The sequence below is a fragment of the Diadema antillarum genome, unplaced genomic scaffold (assembly GCF_040938485.1).
Source record: "Diadema antillarum isolate AM-2024a unplaced genomic scaffold, OU_Dant_1.0 seq00002122_RagTag, whole genome shotgun sequence".
NCBI classification, from domain to species: domain Eukaryota; kingdom Metazoa; phylum Echinodermata; class Echinoidea; order Diadematoida; family Diadematidae; genus Diadema; species Diadema antillarum.
Genome location: NW_027272762.1, coordinates 286,294 through 309,184, shown reverse-complemented (window position 1 = coordinate 309,184; position 22,891 = coordinate 286,294). Strand labels below are relative to the sequence as shown.

The window sequence follows — 22,891 nt, the reverse complement described above, 5'->3', positions numbered from 1 at the left end:
TTTGTCCCAACGACAAAGTATAGGCCCTATTTGTATTTGCGCATTTATCTATCAATTTTCTTTCTATTTATTCATTTATTCACTAATCTTTTGTCATATTCTTGGGTGTTGGGGCAGTGGATGAAATGTTATTCCCGCTACATTTATGTGCGTATAATTATCTTATAAATATGGGCCTATCTGGCTTATAAGACGATATTTATATTGACAGACACATTGATGACAATAGGCAGACATTTAAGGTGAAGTTTAGACATTGTCCGCTTTCGGTCAAACTTTCACTTATCACACTGTAAAAACATCGGTGTTAGATTTAACACCACGGGTGTTAAATCTAACACCGATCAAACTTCAATAAAGGACCACACCCACAGGTGTTAAAAATGCACTGTGATGGTGTTGAAAAGTGTTCACCTGACACTTCGTGGTGTTAATTTGACACTGTACCTGGTGTTATTTTGACACTGTACTGGTGTTAATTCAAAAATGACACCACATGGTGTTGATTTGATATTTGCTGGTGTTAATATCAATGGTTTAACACCCGTCCAGCTTCAATAAGGGACCACACCAGCTGGTGTTACTTTGGTGTAAATTTATTTTCACATTTTTTCAAAAATCTAGTATTTTAATGTAAAATTCTTGATCGTCTTGTTTAAATTAAAAATCAACAAGAAGTGCAGTTACTAAGAAACTCTTCAAAAAACAGTTTCAAATTTGGAAATGACACCCGTAGGTGCTAATTTAACACCATAAATGAGCACCGAAAATTTAACATTAGCTCAGTGTTCACTATTTAACACCGGACTTTTTGCAGTGCAGGTTCAGTTTCAATACGTGCTTTGTAGTAACCCAAGTAGTTGTGCACATCTGCCAAAGTCTTGGGGGGGGGGGGGGGGGGGGGTTAAACGCAGATGTCATAGAACGCAATAATTCGTCAGTTGCACACGCTTGCATATAGCGCGCGATAACAATACGACGACTGTTGTGTCACGGCACAGCACGGTATTTGCTATCTCTTGGGCGATCTGGCGAATACTCTAAATAGATATCGATCTACGCAAAATGGCATTATCGCAATCCGCCCTTGCCGCGCTATGTAGGAATACAGCACGCCTATCAACATCGTGTTGCGACGCAATATGTCTCGCAGCGCGAGCAAGCCTTGTCGCACACGGATGTGATATTATCGAAGCCCGTCATTTGACTTGCACGAGCATGTACACAATCACACCCAATTTATCCCTTGTGCTTCCTTGTAAGCAATCGCGATCGCATCCTTGAGGGAACGGACTTCGAGATCCGAAGGCTTGCCTCATGGTGACCGCGAGGTTTTTTGTTTCGCTCACCTTGAGAATGAATTCTCGCACATTTCCCGTCCCTATCATACAAACTCCGCAGTTCAGTTATAGGTCCCACAATGTATGATATAATTACATTCTATTATAAACATACGCCTTTTCTGGGCTTTTCTTTTTGTCCGTACCGTATAAATGTATTATTAATATTTCCTAGAAATGTACAAAGGAAAGCCTTTATCGAGACCAAGCTGTTTACGGATGTTGCGGTGGCCCGAAGTTCACTGCGATTTTACTTGAAACTGCCTGTTTTTCCCCCTCAATATTTCATCACATCAAATAGCAATCACGGATGTGGCAGGATGTCAGAATGAGGCTATACACAAGTTTACGCTTTATCAAAATACGCATTTTAGCCTCACCCTTCTTTCTTTTTTCCCTTTAATCCTGTAAGACTTGGATACGATTGCATGATAGTGAGACTGTGGAGCAGTTTATGTAAGCTTAAAAACTCAACGAGATAGGACAGCACGGGAATTATTTTTCGAGTAGGCCCTACATGAATACCAAGAAGCCATTTTCTTTTCTTCTTTTACGCGGGGGCTTACACAGGAGCTAAAACGGGCGAAACTGAGAGCGTCTTGTTTGCGAACATGAAAGTTCATCGACAAAGAAAACATTGCTTGGCATTCCACTGACACGATTGCTGTCAAAAACAAAAACACATCAAAAGCAAAACGAACACAAGCACATGATACAGAAAAGCGAAGTAATTCGACTGCTAACGAGATAGTTTTCTCGTGACAATTTAATTCTTATTTTCTTGACTTACGTATAGAGGTCATTACGGGCTTATTTTCGGTGTGTGCGCGGGTGAACATCGTGAAGTTCCACAACATCTTTCAAAATTTATAAACTTAGGCCTTTCAAGTAATGAACATACGATAAACGCGTTACACTTGTTTCACTTACGAATTGATGTTAGAACAAAATCATGCCAACTACAAATAATAATTATGTCTACGTCCACTCGCTATTTCGTAAACAATGAAGCAGGATTCTTATCTCCCTTGCCAACGTTTTTGAAAGCAGAACTTCTTCTCAAAGTCATGTTTCCAAACACCATAATCGTAGTGAGCAGCATATCGAGATCTCATCCTTATTTTTACTATTGTATAACTGATTTTTTTTTAACGATTTGATTTTTTCATTCGACTGGTGAAAAGCGAGGCCATAGGAAAAGACATCGTGAGTGTATACTGTGATAAAAGTGTATCACTTGACGACAGATAAATGCCTTCCCTTCAGCTAGATTATCAGAAATCCTGTAACATGAAGACATTTAGTGGCACAGCGGAATATAAAAAGATTGTGCTGAAGTAATTACATTGTATTAGATTCAGTTTTGCAACGCGTGGTTTCTACCTTGCGAACACCGCACCTGGTTACACCGTCATGCTACTACTCGATTAAGTATTGTAATAATTCAGCAAAGAATCTGATCGCCAGCGACAAAGTACCCGAAAAAAAAAGAAAGAAAAGAAAGAAGAAGGAAAGGGAAAAATAGCTAGTAATAGCACGAGTCTGCCCGCGGGAGTATTTATACAAGAGCGTCAAATTACGCAGACCGACGCGGTGCGAAAAGACGCATGCCTCCCCACCCCCGGGAGCACGAGGGGCAGACCGCGTCACACACCGTCATAGACACTGAGCGGACCGCCGGACGTCCCACCCACGGGAGAGCTCTCCACGCTCCACGGACCCAGAGCGGAAAAGCCGCCTGCCTCTGTACCCATCGCCGCAGTGCCTTGAAATTAAAAACTCGATAATCGTAAACGGATAAAGCATTCGCCATTTAATTCCTTTGCGTTGTGCAGTCGGCACGGCCCAGGAATAGGTTAGACAGAAAAGCCCTGTCTGGCGTTAGTAGGGGGATTATGTGCTGTATTATCGGTAGGCCCGTTCGTTCATCGCTGGATGGTTTTAATTGGATACTCTCCTCTTCTTACTTTTTCCCCTCCCTGTCCTGCTGCCTATTTTCTTTTATTTATGCCTTATTTCTTATCACTACTGGTTTCCTCTTTAGTCGATAAAAATGGTGAACGAACGCTAGAATTGTGATTCAAATATTTAATGATATTTACCATCTACATGATAGAAACAAACTCGCTAAGAGGTGTGTAGCAATGCTATCTCAATATAGTCGAAGATTTTCCATTATACTCTGCCTCGATGTTTATCCGAAGAAAGGTGAAAAGGGGAACAAAAACAAGCAAGAGATGATGAAGTGGCCACCCTGGCAAGCATGCAGCTCGCTGAAAGCCAGCGTGGTATTATGTTTGCGAAATCCTCACACGCTTTGTCGGCGATATCTACCAATCTATCAGCAAATTCATATCGGACGTGGGCCTATCATTTTTCATTATATGCTAAGCAGTTCTTATTCGATACTGCTCGAGTGCGGCGGGCAAGTACGTGATAAAACAGTTTATGTAAGGCAGTCGATTATCGAGTATGCCGCGTGATAAAGGAAATACACACACACGCACACACACAACCAAACACACACACATACACACACACATGGACAAAAAGAAAATCACACGACCCAATCGCTATGGGATCCTAGTGAAACACTCACACACTCCCTCGCCTTTGTGCGTGACGTCACACACGTTCGCGATAGGCGGCCTTAGTTTAGTTGCACGTAAAGCGATCTAAATGCGGCGTTCAATAAAGCTACACACGGGATCATACAGACCGCGAACGAAACGTATATTGCCGAACAGCGCATGCCGATCGCGAAAAAAAAGATTGCGAGACTTCGGGGAGTGAAATTTCTTTTAAATTGGTGAGCTCTTATTTGACATATTTGTGTGCTGTCTGGCTTAAATAGTTGTGAAGTTCACTTAATATCCTAGGTAATGGTATATTTTTCGTTATTTTTGAAACACGTTGAAGGGCTTTTATGTTTACTTGAACATATCGTTGATATTTCGCTAAAAATCCGTGATGATGTTGGGGTAGCGTGTTTTGCCGTAGCTCGTGGCTGCTCGCTAGGCGACAGTCTACGTTCAGATGCCATTCAACCTCCATTATGGCAAGATTTGATAAATCAATCATCCAAGGGAACCAAGAAACAGTACCGCTGTATACCGTTGTTCTTAGTATTGTTTGTCGTTGACACGTAAACAAACCCAAGCCAGTGATTGCGTGCATGGTTTAATGGCGTTGGAGTCTGCAGTACATTGTGTAGTTCAGCTTTTATTATCAGAGGCGTATTTTAAGTTTCGATGCATACCCGGTGTTTCGATAAATTTATTTCCGGGAAGGATATTGCAACTCTCGACCTTTGATGCTCGGGAGTAGGAGGTGGAGTTCGTTTCACGTGGTATGGCTGGGAGTGTTAGAGCTTTACGTAAGCCTTTGACCTGGTGAAATTGCCGAACCTCCCTATCGTACAGCTACATCGCATTAATTCACAAATTTTACCGTAATTGTTTTTTTTTTCAATGTTCGAGTAATTTGTCTTGTCCACTGCATGAAAATAGATAATCTCCTTACTCTTAACTCGTCAATTACTGTGCCCCATTTCTATTGAATTTGCCTCCACACATGCGCATGCATAATTGCCTGTTATATGTTCTTTTTTTATTTATTGTCCTGTGGAATTTATTTGATCGGCTTTCCTTTATGAGTACACAAATCCAACTCCCCTTCGCCCCCCCCCCCCCCATAAAAAGAAAAGAGTGACAAGAGTCGTTTCTGTGTTGTTGAAGTTTCTTGCGTTCGTTGCCGTCCTTGCTCGTTTTATTTTTCTTCATATCGTTCTGCGTCTGGAATCTTTCATCACGTAGATTATTAGTGAACAATAAGCGCTTGCAAGTCTTTGGTATCATTTGGCTCTACCAATCCTTGATTTCTTGTTAATGCTGTCACATTTACTGTGGTAACGATCTCATTACTACTACGAGTTGTGACACTGAAATCATCACGACGAGCATTATTAGGCCTACAGTAGATGTTTATTGACATCGTCGAAAGTGAAATACTGGTGATATTTCAGCAAGAGCTATGATTTAAAAAAAAAAACAACTGGTCTTGTTGTTTCACCACAATTGCTATCAATTCATTGCTCCTAATTTTATCAATTTATCGTATATCGTAGTATGATTAAATGTTGCCTACTTCAGTTGAAAAATGCCCCAAATTAAAAGACACACAATTTACGTTTGATTACCTGCACTATCCGCGCTGACTGTGCGTGTATAGTACAACGGATTTTAAATCTTCTTACATTTTTTTTTATTTATTTATTTATTTATTTATTTATTTTTTTTTTTTTTTGGGGGGGGGGATTAATCACACTTCCCGCAATTTGCCGGAATGACGTCATTATCCGAACTCCAGACGGGTGTCACATGCACAATTCAATTTTAAAATGGCTTCGGAATCATAAATCATGCGAAAAAAAAAAAACAACAACAACAACAACAACAAACGAACAGACAAACTGCATAGAGTTTAAAAAAGCACACACACATACTATGATGATGATCGTAAGTTATAATACGGTTATGCAAGCGATCTACAGTTTATCGTCAGCCCCTATGACATCGAAACGCCGTAATATTTGACTGAGGACGAAAGTATATTCGGGTTGCGTTGATGTATTCCAATATTATTATGTAGCAGCTACCAAGGTTGTGGTTGATCGTTTATTTCCTCTTCGTTTATTACATTTATAGTGTAGATGAGGGTGGGCTAAAATGAAGTGGGGGGGGGGGGCGTAGAACTCAGGGTTAAAGCCCTCACGAATCGTTACACTTACGCTTCTGCATCTCTCACGTAAATCGATGGTAATTTTGAAGTCAGGAGCGTATAAAAACCGAACCCACAAACATCTCTCTAATGTAAGATCGATTTTTTTTTTTAGTCTTTTTTTTTTTTTTTTTTTTTGGGGGGGGGGGGGGGGGGCTTGATTATACCATACGTTTGCAGACGGGATCGTAATTGAAGAAGACTTGCATTGGCGATTCCGAAGGGTAGGAAGTTATTACTATCATTGAACAGCACAGCACAATATCATGGAGCGTAGGGCGTAGTCGAACATCACTCTTTTGAATGGCCGGTTTGTTTGTTTGTATGTTTGATTTTGTATATATAATGAAGCATATTTATATCGCTTTGGTCGACATGATTTATTTCTTTCGTATTATTTTGTATTAGCTATGAATAGATAAAACATGTATACGTTATGAGCGCACTCTCCATGGACGGGTTAGATACAAACACCTTCTCTGCGTTTGTTCGCTGTTTTATTTCTTCTTTTATCAAGGTCGGAAGAGCTCGATGGCCATTCCTTTCTTGTCAATTACATGTGACGCCGACATCTCGGTAACCTTCCCGCTTACTATCAATATGCGCGTGCGCAGATTCTTGTCCTTGCTCAGCGCGTGGCGGCGCACCTCAACATCCTGTTCTGCTACCAAACATCTGTTGTCTGCACATAGGGGTATTTGTGGACGTAATTCTGTTTGTCGTTCCGTTCTTCTGGCGTACAGTGTGATTCTTTCTCGCAAACAGTCGACCTGGAGAGCGACGTACCCACCTCGCTGGCTCGACCTCGGGTACGCCGCACGCCACGTTCGCACGTTATCCTTTCCGCTGAACTTTTCCGCTTGTCGCGAAAATGGCGCAGGCCTATAGAATTGCCCGTACGGACGATTTGTTTGTTCTCGAGCATCGATATCAATAAGATTGATTACCGTTTCACGCTTCAGCTGTTCAGCTTTGTTTCCATGGAAACAGGTTCGTCATTCCTATCCTGCGCTTCTCCGTGCTGCTAGGCGTGTAATGACTGGAGTGCTCAAGTGCTCGTTCCAGTCAAAGCAGCAAAATATCTCTTCGTTTGCTTTACTTTTCCCATCAACTGGCGGGGAGTGATCCACATATCAGAAATTCCCGTTGATTCAGTAACTTCCTACTTTGCTCTTGCTGAAATTCCATCTCAGGGATTCTCTACATAATCAACTTTGCGTCACACTATATAACTATTTTCAGATTTAGATTGATTTCCATAAACTCCGGCTTAGAATAAATGGCGGGGGGGGGGGGTGTTCATTTGTTGTTGTTTTTATGTTCTTAACTTTTGTCGTTTTTGTTGAATCTGTGCCAAAAGACATACTCCAGTATATGCTACTTGTGGGGTTGAAAGGGAATCGGTCCGAATGAGCTAAGGTCTTAATTTTGCGTAAAATTTATGTCGCATTAGTTTCACCAGTATCATTTATATCGTTTTGTTGTCGGTATATATAGGATGACCAGACGCCACGAAAATGCGGAAAAAGTCAAGGAAATTTGAAGATAATCTTCAACTCGCTTTCATTGTCAAACAGGAATACAATGTGATCTTGATTTTCCCCGGATCCCGCCCCGACGTTCTCTCGTTTACAAGCCTGCGTCAGTTAGAAATATTTGATATCTGGATATGGTCTGATTTTGGAAGCTTGCTTCTTTCAATTGGCGTGCACAAGACAAATTCGATCGTGACCATCAGTATCGCGATCGCAGAATGCAGCATGTCGTCTGCTTGATGCACCAATAACTGTGTGTCAGAGACTCGTTGCCGAGTCAGATTACATGAGATTATCGTCAGATAATATCGACATGACAGTCATACTAGACCGGAGAACGATTAACTCAAGCAAACCACAATATCCTCGATACCCTCTTTATACCCTCTCTCTTAACTTTCTCTTATACCGCGCCTTCCCGTATCGCTCTTGATACCTCCACGTCGATCCTGAATCTCAATTGATTTTGAATGCGCAGAAAATAGAAATCTGTCTCGAGATCACAGTCATCAAAGTGTGCGTCTCAACGACTAGAAGCAATCGTAATTACAAAGAGATAATCGAAGAAGTGATTGTGACAGCCCACGTTGTGACAGCGGCTTGAGATCTTGAAGCGCGTCGGCTTAATCCCAGCAGAATAAGGGCGAAGACGACCAAGCGCAAAATAAAAGCAAACAAAGCTTTTGAGAGCGACAGCCGTGAAGGGGTAAATGCCAGAGTCTTTTCAATAATTGTTGCATTTGTTGAAAACAGTGCAACTGAGAGGTACACAAAATGACGTCATTGGAATCAATTAAAGCCGCGGATCTCTTGATTTCTTCCCCCATAAATTCAGTATTTGTGTATACTCCCTCCCGCAAAACACTGGCTAATTGTAATCTACATTATAGTCGCAATTAAATGCTAAAAAGAAAATAACTAAAAACTTCTGCTTCTTTTGTAAGGGTTTGAATGTGTTTCCATACTTATGATGATACACATTAGTAACATTTATGATAAATATTTTAACTATTGTGATGTTTGACGATAATGACAATAATGATGATAATGATAATTCTTCTTATTACACTGTATTATCATTATGACACCAATACTGAGGATAATCTTCTTAACTGCACAAGGTATCGCCTATTAAGTTTTGCATTGTCCTTAATGTTATATAGTGTTTTCTAGTTTTTTTTTGTATAAAAGCTTTATAGAAACACCCGTATAAAGCGCCATAAAATGTAAATTATTATTATTATTATCATATTTATCGTCATTATTATAATTATCATTATCATTGTTATTATTAGCATTGTTATTATAATCATTATTATTATTATTATTATATTATTATTAATATTAATATTAATATTATTATTATTGTTATTATTATTATTATTATTATTATATACCTCATAAGTGAGATTCGTATCACTGATTGGTCAAAAGTATATCATGTGACAAGGTGTAGTCCCGTCTATCTTGCCTTAGGGTTTTCATGTAAGTGATAGAAAGGCAAAACCCTCGTGATAGAAAGGCAAAACCCTCGTGATAGTAAGTCAAAACCCTCGTGATAGAATTCGTAAACCCTCCGCGACTTTTGTACACATAACAAGTACACTAGACTTCGCGCACGGTGTCCGCAACCCCTCCAAGGACGTTCACTACGCGCATCGTATGTACAACACATGCACAATCATCGCACTCAGTGAGCGCACAGCAGGCATGTTTCAACATGGCATGATGATCGAGCGCTCTTCCGTGATTTGAAGTGAGCTGAATCAAAGATCGTACACTTTGTCTTTAGGATTTCTTAGGATCCCGAAGCAGAGACAAATCTCAGCATGTTGGAAATATCGAATTAAAACACGAGCGACGGGAAACTGGACGTATACTGTAATCTTCTGCCAAGATTTTATGCAGGAGCTCGCCGAAGGCCGTGTGACTTACTGTGAGTGATTACCGTGCGTTTTGGGTAGTCTACGAAATGCACGAAAACCATGCAAGCGAGCGCTGTGGCCTGATTTTAGGGCTAACGTTAGGCCTAACAGTTAGAATTTACTTCGTATTTGCCTAGCCCTAGATCTTGGTTAAGTCTTAAACGATGAGGTATATAAAACAAATATTAACTGCTCTGTATTCGGATGGTGGTGGAAATTATCACTCCCTCGGTGCTTTTCATACCGACCCTTCCATCACCCCTCGGCTAACGCCTCGGGGTGATAGAAGGGTCGGTATGAAAAGCACCTCGGGAATGATAATTTCCACCATCATCCTCATGAGCAGTCAATATTTGTATATTATTATTACTATTACTATTATTATTATCATTCAGTATGCACACCCTTCCTCTATAGCGAGATATACCAGTAGGCCTATAGGTAATTACTCCGGCATAAGTCCGAGTCGAGGAGGGAGACAGATTGGGTTTAAAAAAAAAAAAAGATGTCTATAAATAGGTTCGCCGGACGGAATTCGAACTCTAAACTCCCTGATCAAGAGTACCATGGTCTCAACCACTACACCAGTTTACTCCCACGTCGTGATGCATGGAGCAATGCAATTTTTTGACCACAAAACTACATGTTGTGTAGGACAGGATGAAAGCCATGTTGGGAGCTAATAAGTATCCATTTTTCAAAACTTTCACTTTGCGTAAAATTGTTACGCGATAATATACCTCGGAAAAAGAGAAAAGTAGATCAGAAACCAGTCAAAAATGAAATTGTCCTTCTATGGGTTCTAATTATTTTGTTATTGGCTATGAACGCCTGAAGCGTCTTTCAATTTCGTTTAGTCAGTGAAGAAAGTACCTAGTTTGACAATGATTTGTAATTTCTTCTCATATGGAAGTTGTCTTTTAGAAAGCTAAATCAAAGCTGCGGTTCTTCCGGCCCTTCCTGATTTTTTTTTAACTTCTTCTCATACGTATGTGAAGCGATGGGAAGTACTCAATAACAATGCATGATGGTTTCACGAATCCCAAGGTTATGAGGAATACGTGAAGGAGTATGCATGTCATGTGTTATTACTGTATTTCTTTTTCTGATTTGTGTTTTTTTTTTACATACTTAAGATATTTACTCCGTGCGCGCACATGTGTGTATTGCATGAGTTTTGTGTAGGCCTACACTGTATTTGCGTTTTTGAGTGTGTGCGTGTGTGTGTGTGTGTGTGTGTGTGGGTGGGTGGAAGTGGGTGGGGTATGAAACACTGGGAATAACGCCCCTTGGACGTCAATTGCACGATTTACTATCCATTTTTGTTCTTTGTTTGGTTTGTTTGTATGTTGTTATTGTTGTTGTTGTTGTTGTTGTTTTTGTTGTTGTTGTTGTTGTTTCTTGAAAAAGCTACAAATTATGGGAAGTGTTTTTCGGCTTCAGTCGAAGCCGGATAGTGATTGGCCAATCGGCCAATCACTATCATGGCTCCGCATTCTTATTCAAAAAAAGGGGGAGGTATGTATATAATTTTGACATCTAATCTCAACTGATATCAAGTTGTTATAACACGCCACCATCAATATGACCAAATCGCGGTTTTCGGCGATATCACTGCATCTGTCATGTTGAAGGCAAATAACGTTTGAACTTTGGTCGTGTAAAAAGAGAGATATTGGATTCACAATGTTGACTTGAAAGAGACTTTGCTTTTAACAAAGGAAAACACAAAGTGAAAAGCCACACCAAACACAAATTTACTCTGATTAGAGGAAATGAACTGGTTGTAGCTTTACTGATTTTAAGTTTGTATGTATCAGTGATGTTGTTGAAAAAAACAAACGAGTAGGCCTAGATAAAGAATTATATCGTCAAATGAGGACCAGAGCGGTGCTATCGTGTTTTAAGATTTGAGCGTAAATAAAAACGAAACAATCAATTTCCATGAAAAAAAAAAATCATTGAAGAAAAGTGGGTTGATTAGTATCATTAATTTCGAAGCCAACTCGTGTTACAAATCATTCCGCCACCCTCCTTGATAATATTTTTACTAATTCCGTGCAGATTTTAAATTCTTCCATAATTTTATCTGATATTACTGATCATTTCCCCATTATAGCATGTTTTGACCTTAAACATTGTGTTGATAAGTTTCATTCTTTTTCATCCAGACGTAGAGCTACACCAGAAAATTTGGCTAGTCTTGGTGCTAACCTAGACAGGGCTGATTGGTCTAGTGTTTATGATAATGATGATATAAATGTATCGTTTGAGAATTTTTCAGGGATAATTAATAGACATTTAGATGAATATATTCCCAGATTAAAAGAAAAGTCAGTTAATTATAAAACGTCCCCCAAATTACCATGGATTACAAAATCTCTTCTTCGTTCAATAAATAGGAAAAATAGGTTATATTATAAATTCAAAATGAAAAAAACTGAGAAGTTAAAATATAAATACACTTCGTATAAAAATATTTTAACGAAGATTATACGGTTGGAAAAGAGAAAATATTATATGACTCAGTTAGAAAAATATAAACATGATATGAAAAATACATGGAAGGTGTTGAAGCAGGCTATGAATGTATCAAAAAAGAAATCAGAAATTATAAAAATAAGACATGATAATAAAGTTTTTGAAGATCCTAATGATATAGTCAATATTTTTAACTCTTATTTTTCAATGATTGGAGAGACTTTGGCAGAAAAAATACCGCAGTCAAATATACATTTTTCTGAATTTTTAGGTCAATCCAATTCCAGTTCTATTTTTTTTGTTCCAACAACAAAATATGAAATAATAGATATTGTTACCGCAATGAATAACAAGCGAAGTGCCGGTTATGACGACATCAGTAATTTTATTTTAAAGGGGATTATATCTTCAATTGCTGACCCACTTTCATATATTTTCAATAAATCCTTATCAAGTGGTGTTTTTCCTGATTTTATGAAAATAGCCAAGGTTTTCCCTTTATTTAAAAAAGGAGATGATTCTGATATATGTAATTATAGACCTATTTCTTTGCTTTCATCTTTATCTAAAATATTGGAAAAATTGATATTTACGAGAACAATTAATTTTTTGAATTTGCATAATGTTTTTACAAATTCTCAATTTGGGTTCCGTCAGAAACATAGCACCATTCATGCTCTTTTAAAGTTTATTGACCACGCTGCGCACACTATTGATAATCATTCTCATCTTATTGGTATCTTCCTGGACTTCTCCAAGGCCTTCGATACAATTAATCATGAAATATTACTTTATAAACTGTTTCATTATGGAATACGCGGGAAGGCCTTGGAGTGGTTCAGGAGTTACCTACAAAACCGAAAACAATATGTATCTCTGAACGAGTACAGCTCGAGTTTAGAATTCATTAAATGTGGCGTCCCACAGGGTAGTTTATTAGGACCTTTACTTTTTATCATTTATATTAATGATTTTTGTAGATCATCTGACATACTCTCATTTATACTTTTTGCTGACGATTCAAATATTTTCTTTTCTCACCAAAATCCAGATACTCTTGTACGCATAGTTAATTCCGAATTGAAAAAAGTAACTCAGTGGATAAGAGCTAATAAATTATCTCTTAATCTTCAGAAAACTAAGTATATGTTTTTTAGTAATTCTTTAGAAGATTTAGACACAGGTATTGTTCTTGATAACACTTTGTTAGAACGAGTTCCTCATATAAAATTCCTTGGTATCACAGTGGATGATAAACTTTCGTGGAGGCCGCATATTACTAATATTAGTACAATAATTTCACGCAATATTGGTATTATTAATAGACTCAAGTTTCATATTCCATTGTCCTCTTTGTTGACGTTGTATTTTTCTCTAATTTTACCTTATCTTAATTACGGACTCCTAGCGTGGGGTAGTGCCCATCAAAACTTACTAGATAAATTACTTTTGTTACAAAAAAAGGTTATTCGTATTATTTGTGGCGTCTCGCCACGTTCCCATACAGAGCCATTATTTATTAAACATGAGATTTTGAAAATTAAAGATTTGTATTTTTTTCAACTTGGTCAGTTTATGTTTAACTACAATGTAAATGCACTTCCCAGTATTTTCAATTCAATGTTCCCACGGAACCAGTCTTTTCATGATTATCCCACTAGACAATCTAATGAGTTTCATTTACCCCTCCTGAGAACTTTATTGGCTCAGAATACATTTATATACACTGGTCCTAGATTTTGGAACTCACTGAGCTGTGAAATAAAAAATTCCCCATCTTTGTATTCTTTTAAGCGCAAGTTGAAACTTTTTTTATTAAATCCTCCCTGACATGTTTTTTTTTTCATTAACAGCTATAGTTTTTGTTAACCTCAGAGTTCATCATCCACCCACCAATCATTCAAACACTGAATTTATTATTACGTAAAGAAGTAGCCATTACAATCCTTGCTCAGCTGCATGCAGCACCAACTCTATGAAGCACATTCTCTACCATCCTCTGTTCCATTTCCCTTATTCAGCGTGTAGGTATTATCTCATTCTCTCTTTTCTTCTTTCTTTCCTTCCATATTTTTCATCTATTCTGGCAAGTTGTGTCATGTTGTTGCGTTTCTTCTGTTTTGTCCCGTCCTGTCGTATATTATATTCGTCACAAGTGTTTGTAAATAAGTAATTTATAGGTTTTATGAGTGGTTCACAATCTACAAGCTTTGCTTTTTAGTGGACCTCTCTATTCTTTCTTCCTTTTTTTTTTCAACTGAAGCATGACTTTGTATTATTTTTTTTTTGCCAGTATGCGCTCCTATGTTTATTGATACCATTTATTAATTAAGACAAATGTTCTTTGTTTATGATGTAAAACCTGATTTATCTTGTGTTATGTTTTTGTTGAAAAAGAAAAAAGAAGAAGAATGAAAATAAATGAATTGAATTGAAATGAATTGAATAAGCATTGTCCCAACTATAGTAGCGTCCTTGTGGTTTTGATTTTAACATTTTACTGAAAATGAAAGTAATTTGAAATTGACACCATTTTGTATAATTTATCTAAGGTGATCCAGCTCTGCAACGTGATACCAATAACTCAAAATGCCCTCAAACTGCAATAAGAGCTTTCTGGTTCTCGGCTGACGATCAATATAGAGTACATTGTGTATTTTCATATTACATTGTATGTCAAAGGATTGTAGACTTGTAAAAGCTCAGCACTGATGATGCGTAAGGCAGAGATTTTGGAGTATTTAGCTTAATCAAAACCTGATTAACATAATTAATGATACAGTTGAGCTATGCACAAGCGAATGATTGGGATGTGACTCGATGAGATATTTACCTGCAGTATAGTTGTTACCACCTTAATTACGTATACAGCTTTAAAGGGGATGGCTAGTAACCGATCAGTGGGAATCAGTGGGAATGCTGAGGGATGATTGTTCCAATCCTTGTGGGATTCCTTTAAGAGTACATTATATATCTACTGTTGTGTGAAAATTATTTGCTTCAGAACGGTCTCGTATTCAAGTAATGTGCAGATTAATGCCCCGTCACTGACCAGGCACGCTTACCTGGAAACATTAAACTGCACATTACTTGAATATGAGACCATTCTGAAGCAAATCATTTCCACACAACAATAGATATACAATGCATAATGTACTCTTAAATGAATCCCACAAGGATTGGAACAATCATCCTCCAGCATTTCCACTGATTCCCACTGATCAGTTACTATCCATCCCCTTTAAGATATCATTTTCTTAAGCCCGCCGCACACTACACGATTTTGCCCCGATTCACCGGTGTTAAGACCTTAAGACTAGAAGTGTGACGTCACAGTCTTGCCAGTTTCCAGTCGTACGACTGGGTCTTAGCGCCAGTCGTAGAGATTTGACATGTTGAATTTTTACGACCAGTCGTGAGCTTTCAGCCATTCACAATGCAGTAAAATGCAAGCGCACGCAGTGCGCACTGCGCGCGCTTTACAGTCGGGTCGTATAGTGTGCGGTGTCCGGTCGTACGACTGGTCTAAAGACCCAGCTTGGCTTAAGACTTTAAGACCAGTCGGATCGTGTAGTGTGCGGTGGCCTTTATTCTTACATCCAGTCTTAATGAGACTTCAGTTGTGCCGTTTGTTCGATTTTACTTTATCTGTTAAAGTAGCTGTACACTTGACGTCGTTTTCACTTCGGTTGTTCGAATTCTGTGGGCGCGGTTAAAGAAAAGGCAAGAAGACAGGCAGCTTGCGGTATATTTGGAGGGAAATGTCCGTTAGAATATCATGTTCGCATGTAGGGCGTCAGCAGAGGGCGTCAGCAGAGGGCGTCTTCGGACAATAGTCCTCATCACGTGACGTCACTGTGACGTCACATTGTGTATGTGATTACATACTCCATATATCCCACTGTGGACATTATGTTTGCTGGCCGACTGACGACCGCTCCCTTCTAAACTTTTGTTACAGGGGCTTACTTGCATTATTGAATCATTGAATCATCTGGTTTGTTCCATTATCTCAATTAAGTCATCATCTTTCTTTTATATGCATTAATCAATTACATATCAACTATTTTCTATTTTTAGAGTAAAATAATCTGTTAAATATAAGTCCTCCTCAGATGTAACTGTTATTGAACCGTGTATCATTGTGTCTATTCTCTCCTCTTTATATGTCCGCTCTTCTGCATTATTTCCGGTATATGTACCCAATTCTTCGTAATATCATTCCAGGGTGCGTCTTATTACTCCTACATCATGGAAGCCAGTTTGCTTGTGTCCACGATAGCGTGTGTTGCAGTTTCATTTTTTCATTTTTTCCTTTTTTCCTTCTTTTTCCTTTTTTTTTTCGTTCCTTCCTGTTATTTCATTTTATTTTATGGCAGTTGACATTGGTTTCTTTGATTTTGTTTCATATATTTGTTTGTAGTTTCATGAAGTCATTATTCGTTCCTTTATGTATTTCTGAGGGTCCCATATCGCACAAGCTTGGCTTTTTAGTGGGACCCTCCCTTTATATTCCCATCCTTGTACTATGCATATGTATATACCATAAAAATGCAATTATGTTGTTAGTCATGATCACATGTAATTTGTCAATGTACGTTTTTGAAATTATTACAAATATGTTCTGTTAATGCATTGGGGAATTTTCCATGTTTATTTAATGGAAATGAAAATAAAGTTGATATTGAATTGAATTGAATTGAATTGAATTGAATTGAATTGAATTGAATTGAATGGAATTGAATCTACCCTCTTGCCCCTGTTTGGATCATACCTGTTTATTCGTAATATGATTCTATATCATATTTATTACGTGTCCTCTAATAGCAGAAATTGTTTATGATAGATGTATGATATTTCTATCGCGACCGGTAAGTATCAAAGAAGTCTTTGAATTAAAGTTTTCATTTTATTAACTTTTACATCAATTCCGTAGTTTTGTTTTGTTTTGATCCTGAGTAAGATCATTTGATCTTGCTCAGGATTTTTTTTTCCTAGATCACGTTTTCGTATGACAAGCAAATAAGTGTGTTGCCTCACCTCAGCCCTAGCATAGTTAACTTCAACCAAGGAGGTATCATACCTCAAAGTTTCAACAAATTAAGGCAGCTGTGCGTATCCCTTTGGCACTTTGATAACTTATCACCAGTCTACTTTTTCTGACACTTCAAAAATATAATATTGCGACATTTTCCTGCTGTTTCTTGTTAAATGTTGTTTGTTCAAAAGAAAACGTGGGCCCTCTTTCCATCCCGTCGTTACTTTTTGCAGACGAGGTCTCGGTCTTCTCAACGATCTTACTTCATATAAGGGTGGTGTTTTGATACCTGCTTTTCGTTGTGAATAAGTGTCGCTATTTTTAACTTTCAGAGTCTCAAACTTTTCTGGCTGCGCTGTTTCGCTGCCGTTTTATTCTGTATTTCTATAAATGACAAAGCATCTCGCCTACTTCTCATATATTCATTATGAGAGCAGCAAAAAAAAAAAGGATCAACAATAACAAAAGCTGAACGGAAGCCATTGGCGGAAGGTTAGAAAAAAGACAGAGTTTAGAGACAGTTGATTCTTCGAACGTCTTGTCAAAGTGCGCTGCGTACAACTTGTCAAGTTCGCCTTCTCCGACAACACAAGTTATCGCCCACTTTCCGTTTCCGTCGTGTGTTATTTTTTTCCTTCATCAAAGAAATGCAGGACCAAACACTAGCAAACAAGGAACAAATTCAGGATGAGTGATCAAAATGGAAAGAAAGAAAACTAGTGCAAGTTGGAAAGAAAAACAGAACTCGCTGCGACGCCTCACTGAAATCAAACGTATATTGATAGTAAATGAGTAATTTCGTTTCTACGTGCGAGCCAGAATACGATCGCCTCAGTACCTGGTCTCTGACCCTATATCGTTCACCACCATACAGCGAGAGGGCCTTTATTGGCAAAAGGCTAGTCGGAACTAGATACGCGAGCCTTATTTTACCTCAATGATCTCTTGCAAATATCTCTATAAAAGGGCTTTTTACACTTGTGTTTCTTAACCCCGGACTTTCTCTGACCCAGGACTATCGTTAGTCCCGTACCAATTTTTCAGCTTTTTACACTTGCCAATTAGTCCCGTACTATCTCTTGTCCGGGGCTAAGGAGAAAACTGACCTTTTTACACTCGTATTTCTTAGCCCCGGACTTTCCAAACCACATGAATATTCATAATTACGCTGTGTACTGTACACGTACACGCACGCACCGGCAGCACTTGATTACCTCGTTTCTGATTGGTCAGTGAGGGTCGGACTTCGTCTCCGTCGCTTAGCCCAGGATTATTTTTTCGTTCTGTTTACACTCACTTGCTTGGCACCGCAATTGCGGTGCTAACCCCTGCTATTTTGCAGGGCCAGATAGTACCGTACTATCGGTGGGGCTAGCCCACTTTGGCAAAAACGAGTGTAAACAGAAAGTGGGCTAAGGATAGTCCCGTACCAACGGTGGGGCTAAGGCCCCCCCCCCCCCCCCCCCTTAGCCCCACCGTTGGTCCGGGGCTAAGCAAAATTACAAGTGTAAAAAGCCCTTATCACGACCGGTTTTTCTTTCTTTCCTCTTTTTTTCCGTTTATTCCTTACCCCTCCCTCTCTCTCCCTCTCTCCCTCTCTGCGTGTGTGTGTCTCCCCTCCCCCCTCCCCTCTTTCCCTTTTTGCCCCTCTCGTGTATTTCAAGTTCGCACCCCAATGGGTTACTGGACTGTTCAAGTTCGTTTTCATGAGAGGCTGAAAGCTTCATCGAGATGAAATCCTTTGATTGCAATATTGATCAAATCAAAACTACAACTCGGTGATTATTGTAGTAAAGTGATATTGAACACATAATTAAGACTTAGATTATGTTTCTGCAGTTTGAATACTCACGAAGAGATATAAAAATCGAGGCGTAATAATGGGATATGGAAATCATATCGTATCTACGTGGGCGCATGGACGGTAGCGCTAGTTCAATTGTACGTTTCGTGTCATACACAATTAAGACTAAAATAGATGGATAAATTAAATACATGTAAGTATATAGATGAATACTGATATGCCGTATATCTGTGTGATTCAATCCACTTCCTCTTTTTTTTTCACAGGGACATGTATTTTCGCTATGCTCCTGATCCTAAGTATGATGAGTCAGAAAGCGGGGAAAAAAGTGTATAATTTTGCCTAAACAGAGGAAGAATATGAAGCAAGTGAGGTAATGGTCAGGTGACTGACAACGCTCTTTTTGGGGGGCCCAAGTTATAGACGCCATATTGACCGAGTCTTCTTGTTGTTCAGATAGCCGCACAATGTTGTGTTTTCCCTTCTTTGAACTTCGTCGTTCTTTAAATACAGTTATTTCAGTAGGACAGTATTTCGCTCTGGTGTTTTGGGGAAGTTTCCCTTAATCATTTCTTCCGGGATTTTTTTTTTCCAGTCCGAATAACCCCTGTATGCGCTTCATATCATTATCAAAGTAGGGTCAAGTAAATTGTCTATATATGTGCGTGTGTGTACGCGCACACGTACGCGTGTACGTGTAAGTATTATTGTGTTGTGAGATCGCATACAGGGCAATATCGTAAACTTCCGTTGTTGCCGATGTTACTGATAACAAAATTAAAGAAACATGAAGTTATATGCACCAGCGGGAATATAGTTATACATCATTAGTTGATCTTTTCTCGAGGGTATGCAAGGCGATCAATTCCGTCCTTCGGATGTCACACCTTTCTTCAACTGCTCTGAAAAAAAACCCCACACCAACCCGACGTGTCCGAAGGGCATGAAATTAATACAAACTGTCTCAATCTGCGAAGCTTGGATTATTATTTTCATTACATACCTGACAAGTTACTTGCGTCAACAAACTTTTACCAGGCCATTCCACATAAGTGATTAGGAATATAGCATTATCTGATGATTGCAACTGTGACCAGTTTACAGAAGATTATAATGACAAGTTTCGTTTTTCGCTGTACACGGTCTGAGGTAGCACAGGTAACAGGCTTTATGTATATAACTCACAATCGCGAGAAATTCTTCCATGAGGAAACTAGGGCCTTTATTGCAAGTTTTCTATATTAAAAATACATATAATCCTGTCCATGGTCAAGAATGAAAGAATTGGCTGACATTAAAACTTTCCCGCTCAAATAATTTGAAAGCACTTCATATACGAGGACTTATCGACAAAAGTTTAATTTTGTTATGTATTATCAGTTTTCGTATACCAGGGCCCCATCATGTAGCTATAGAGGTCGATCATGTAAAATCAACTGATGCGTTTTTACTTAGTCTTCTTGTCGTTGTTATTTAGAAATAGGAGACCACCATGATAACGATGTCGATGTTGTCTTTGTTATCACATGTTTGTTGTGACGTCAGCAAAGTCGATGATTACTGTATGTGAAATCAAGAACTGATCACAGGCTTTGATATCAGAGTCAACATGCAGACGTATAGCACACCATCTGTTTGTTTTCATTATCTGCATGTTTGTGGCTTTGTAGTTTTCACACGAATTACATGGGCTGCTAGCGAGAGATGTTTCCTTTAATTACAAAGTCTAATGTTCGTTATCACTTCTTACGTTTTCTTACGTTCAATCATCTTCCAACCTTCTCTGACCACCCCCTCCCCTCCCCCGCCTCCCCCGCTCTTGCATAAAAGCGAGGATGACGATTATATTTCAAATGCTATACGGAAAAGATCACTACTTGCCTTATATTCTTCTTTGTCCCTCTTTTAATCTCCGAGTCCTATTTTTGTGAAACGTTTCAGAGGAAAACTAAAGAGCTGAAACACACACACACACACACACACACACACACACACAATGCGGAGCAATGCTCTGAATGTCATCTTCGATCGCATTCGCCAGGCAATTCTTCGCAACATTTTATTGGACAGCAAAAGAAATCCCAGCCATCTCTCGCACTCTGAGTGTAATAACATTATTGTTATCTCTAGAGTTGAAAGGCAAGGAAGGGATTGCTCGTTCAAGCGTAGCAGACGGTTATTACGCTTGTCGCATCTTTCCAAAGTGTGCGTACATCTCTCCACATCGTGTGTTATCCGTGACGGGGTAGGTATGATTGAGTATGGCGTTCTTGAAACGAGGCGCTTCTGGGTTGACTTTTTAAACTGTTCCTTAAAGGTATAGTCTGCCCACTCGAAACAACCGAAAGGGGGGGGGGGGAGGAAAAGAAGTGTGTTGCAGACGTTGTGTGTAAGTATTAAGTAAAGCACTCGTAAGAAGAAAAATATAAAAATCTGTATGGTGTTGAAGAAACTTACGATGGTTTACTATTTTCGCAGTTTTTGCGTTCGTGATGTAATACATAGAATAAAAAAGGAATAGTCAGAGAGATTTCGTATATGATATATCTCCCGCGTCCCGGTGAATCTGACGTCAAGAGGTCTAGCCTTCTCTCAAGGCTTTTGACGCTTGATTAAGGATTCATCTCGTTGTGGCCGGATTTCTTAATTCACTGCGTAGATTGAAGCCCAGGTAATATGTATGTTTTTCGACTGTGATGCCATTTTCGCCATGGCATTTTGATAGGCTTTTGTGGCTGCTATATTGCACACTGCGCTACCTTTCCAAAACTAGCTTGTTATAGGGGCTTTCAGCTGTTATACGTACGTGTTGCGTACCGACTACGCTTTCACATCGGACTGCGTAGAGTTGCGTAGTGCGGCGTAATATAAACATGTTGAAAGAGCAAGCAAGAATGAAAAGAAGTGTCTGCACAAATCCTTGGATCAAGGAGCAAAGGATTTTTTTCGTCGAATCGGCGTAGGGTGCATTGGGTAGTACTGCGTACGCATTGGCGTACAGCAAAGAAAGTGTTGCGTACTATTGCGTAGGCATAACGAATAGAAGTGTAATGTGACGTAGACTTGCGTATAAACTGCGTATTTTCTGCATCCTGTGTTCTACGTCGGAAGCACCCGAAAAAAAAAAACCCTCAATTTTTGCGTCCATCTCATGCACCCCTTTGCGTCATTTTGCGTAGTGTTACGTAGGTCAGCGTAGGCACGGCATGGCTAGGGTTTATAAAACATATACTTCTCGTACAGAACGGCGAGATAAATAAGTGAACGCGCGCAAACTTTTTTTTTCTTTTTTGCCATGTCTAACAACAATTAGGAGCTTGCTGGCCGTCGCTGTACTACTAGTTAGACCCCCTCGTTCTACAGCCAAGATCGTCCAAAAAGTGACGTGACGAAACAGAAAAAAGACAGCCTGGATATGAAAGCTTTATGACATGTCCAGCTTGAATTTCGTCATAATGATTGATTGCAACGTGAGCCATGATGAAAGACCTACATCCTGCCTATCGAAAGTTGCTGAACTTAGCTTCTTGACAGCACAAAACGAGATTGAGTGCAAGTCACAATTATTCAGGACCTTGCTTGTTATTTTGAGGAAAACACACAAAACAAAACGAGAGTGCTATATATGGCCTAACTCTTTTTTTTTTACCACTTGCCCAGTCGGGCAAGCGGATTTTCATTTATATTGCAAACATTTGCCCGATTATGAATTTTACTTGCTGGAAAAAATCCAAAAATATAAGAAAATCATTAATTTTTAAGGCAATGCCTTATTTAATGCACGATCATTTGAATGAACAGCATGCAAGTTGATTCGTGGGCTTAATGCATTGGAATTAAAGACCTGATTCGATCGAGTGTTGGTGTTACACTGCATTGGGATTTCTTCACATAAATGTATTTTGGAAAGTTGCTAAAATGAAATGATAAGGATATAGTAAAGTGCGTTGCATCACTGAACAGATGTTATCATGGGACTTCTGTATGGT

The 22,891-nt window shown here is 39.0% G+C and overlaps 1 protein-coding gene across 3 annotated transcripts in view; it reads left to right on the top strand.

Annotated features, from left to right (window-relative positions):
• The first annotated feature begins 4,038 nt into the window (after window positions 1-4,038).
• The window catches only part of LOC139713995 (uncharacterized), a 66,156-nt gene continuing 47,303 nt past the window's right edge, over window positions 4,039-22,891 (top strand). For 2 of the 3 annotated variants that reach the window (XM_071625715.1, XM_071625719.1), the window contains exon 1: window positions 4,039-4,149. The gene's annotated coding sequence lies outside the window, so the exon portion shown is untranslated. The remainder of the gene's footprint in view (window positions 4,150-22,891) is intronic. The other variant, XM_071625718.1, reaches the window with a different exon arrangement.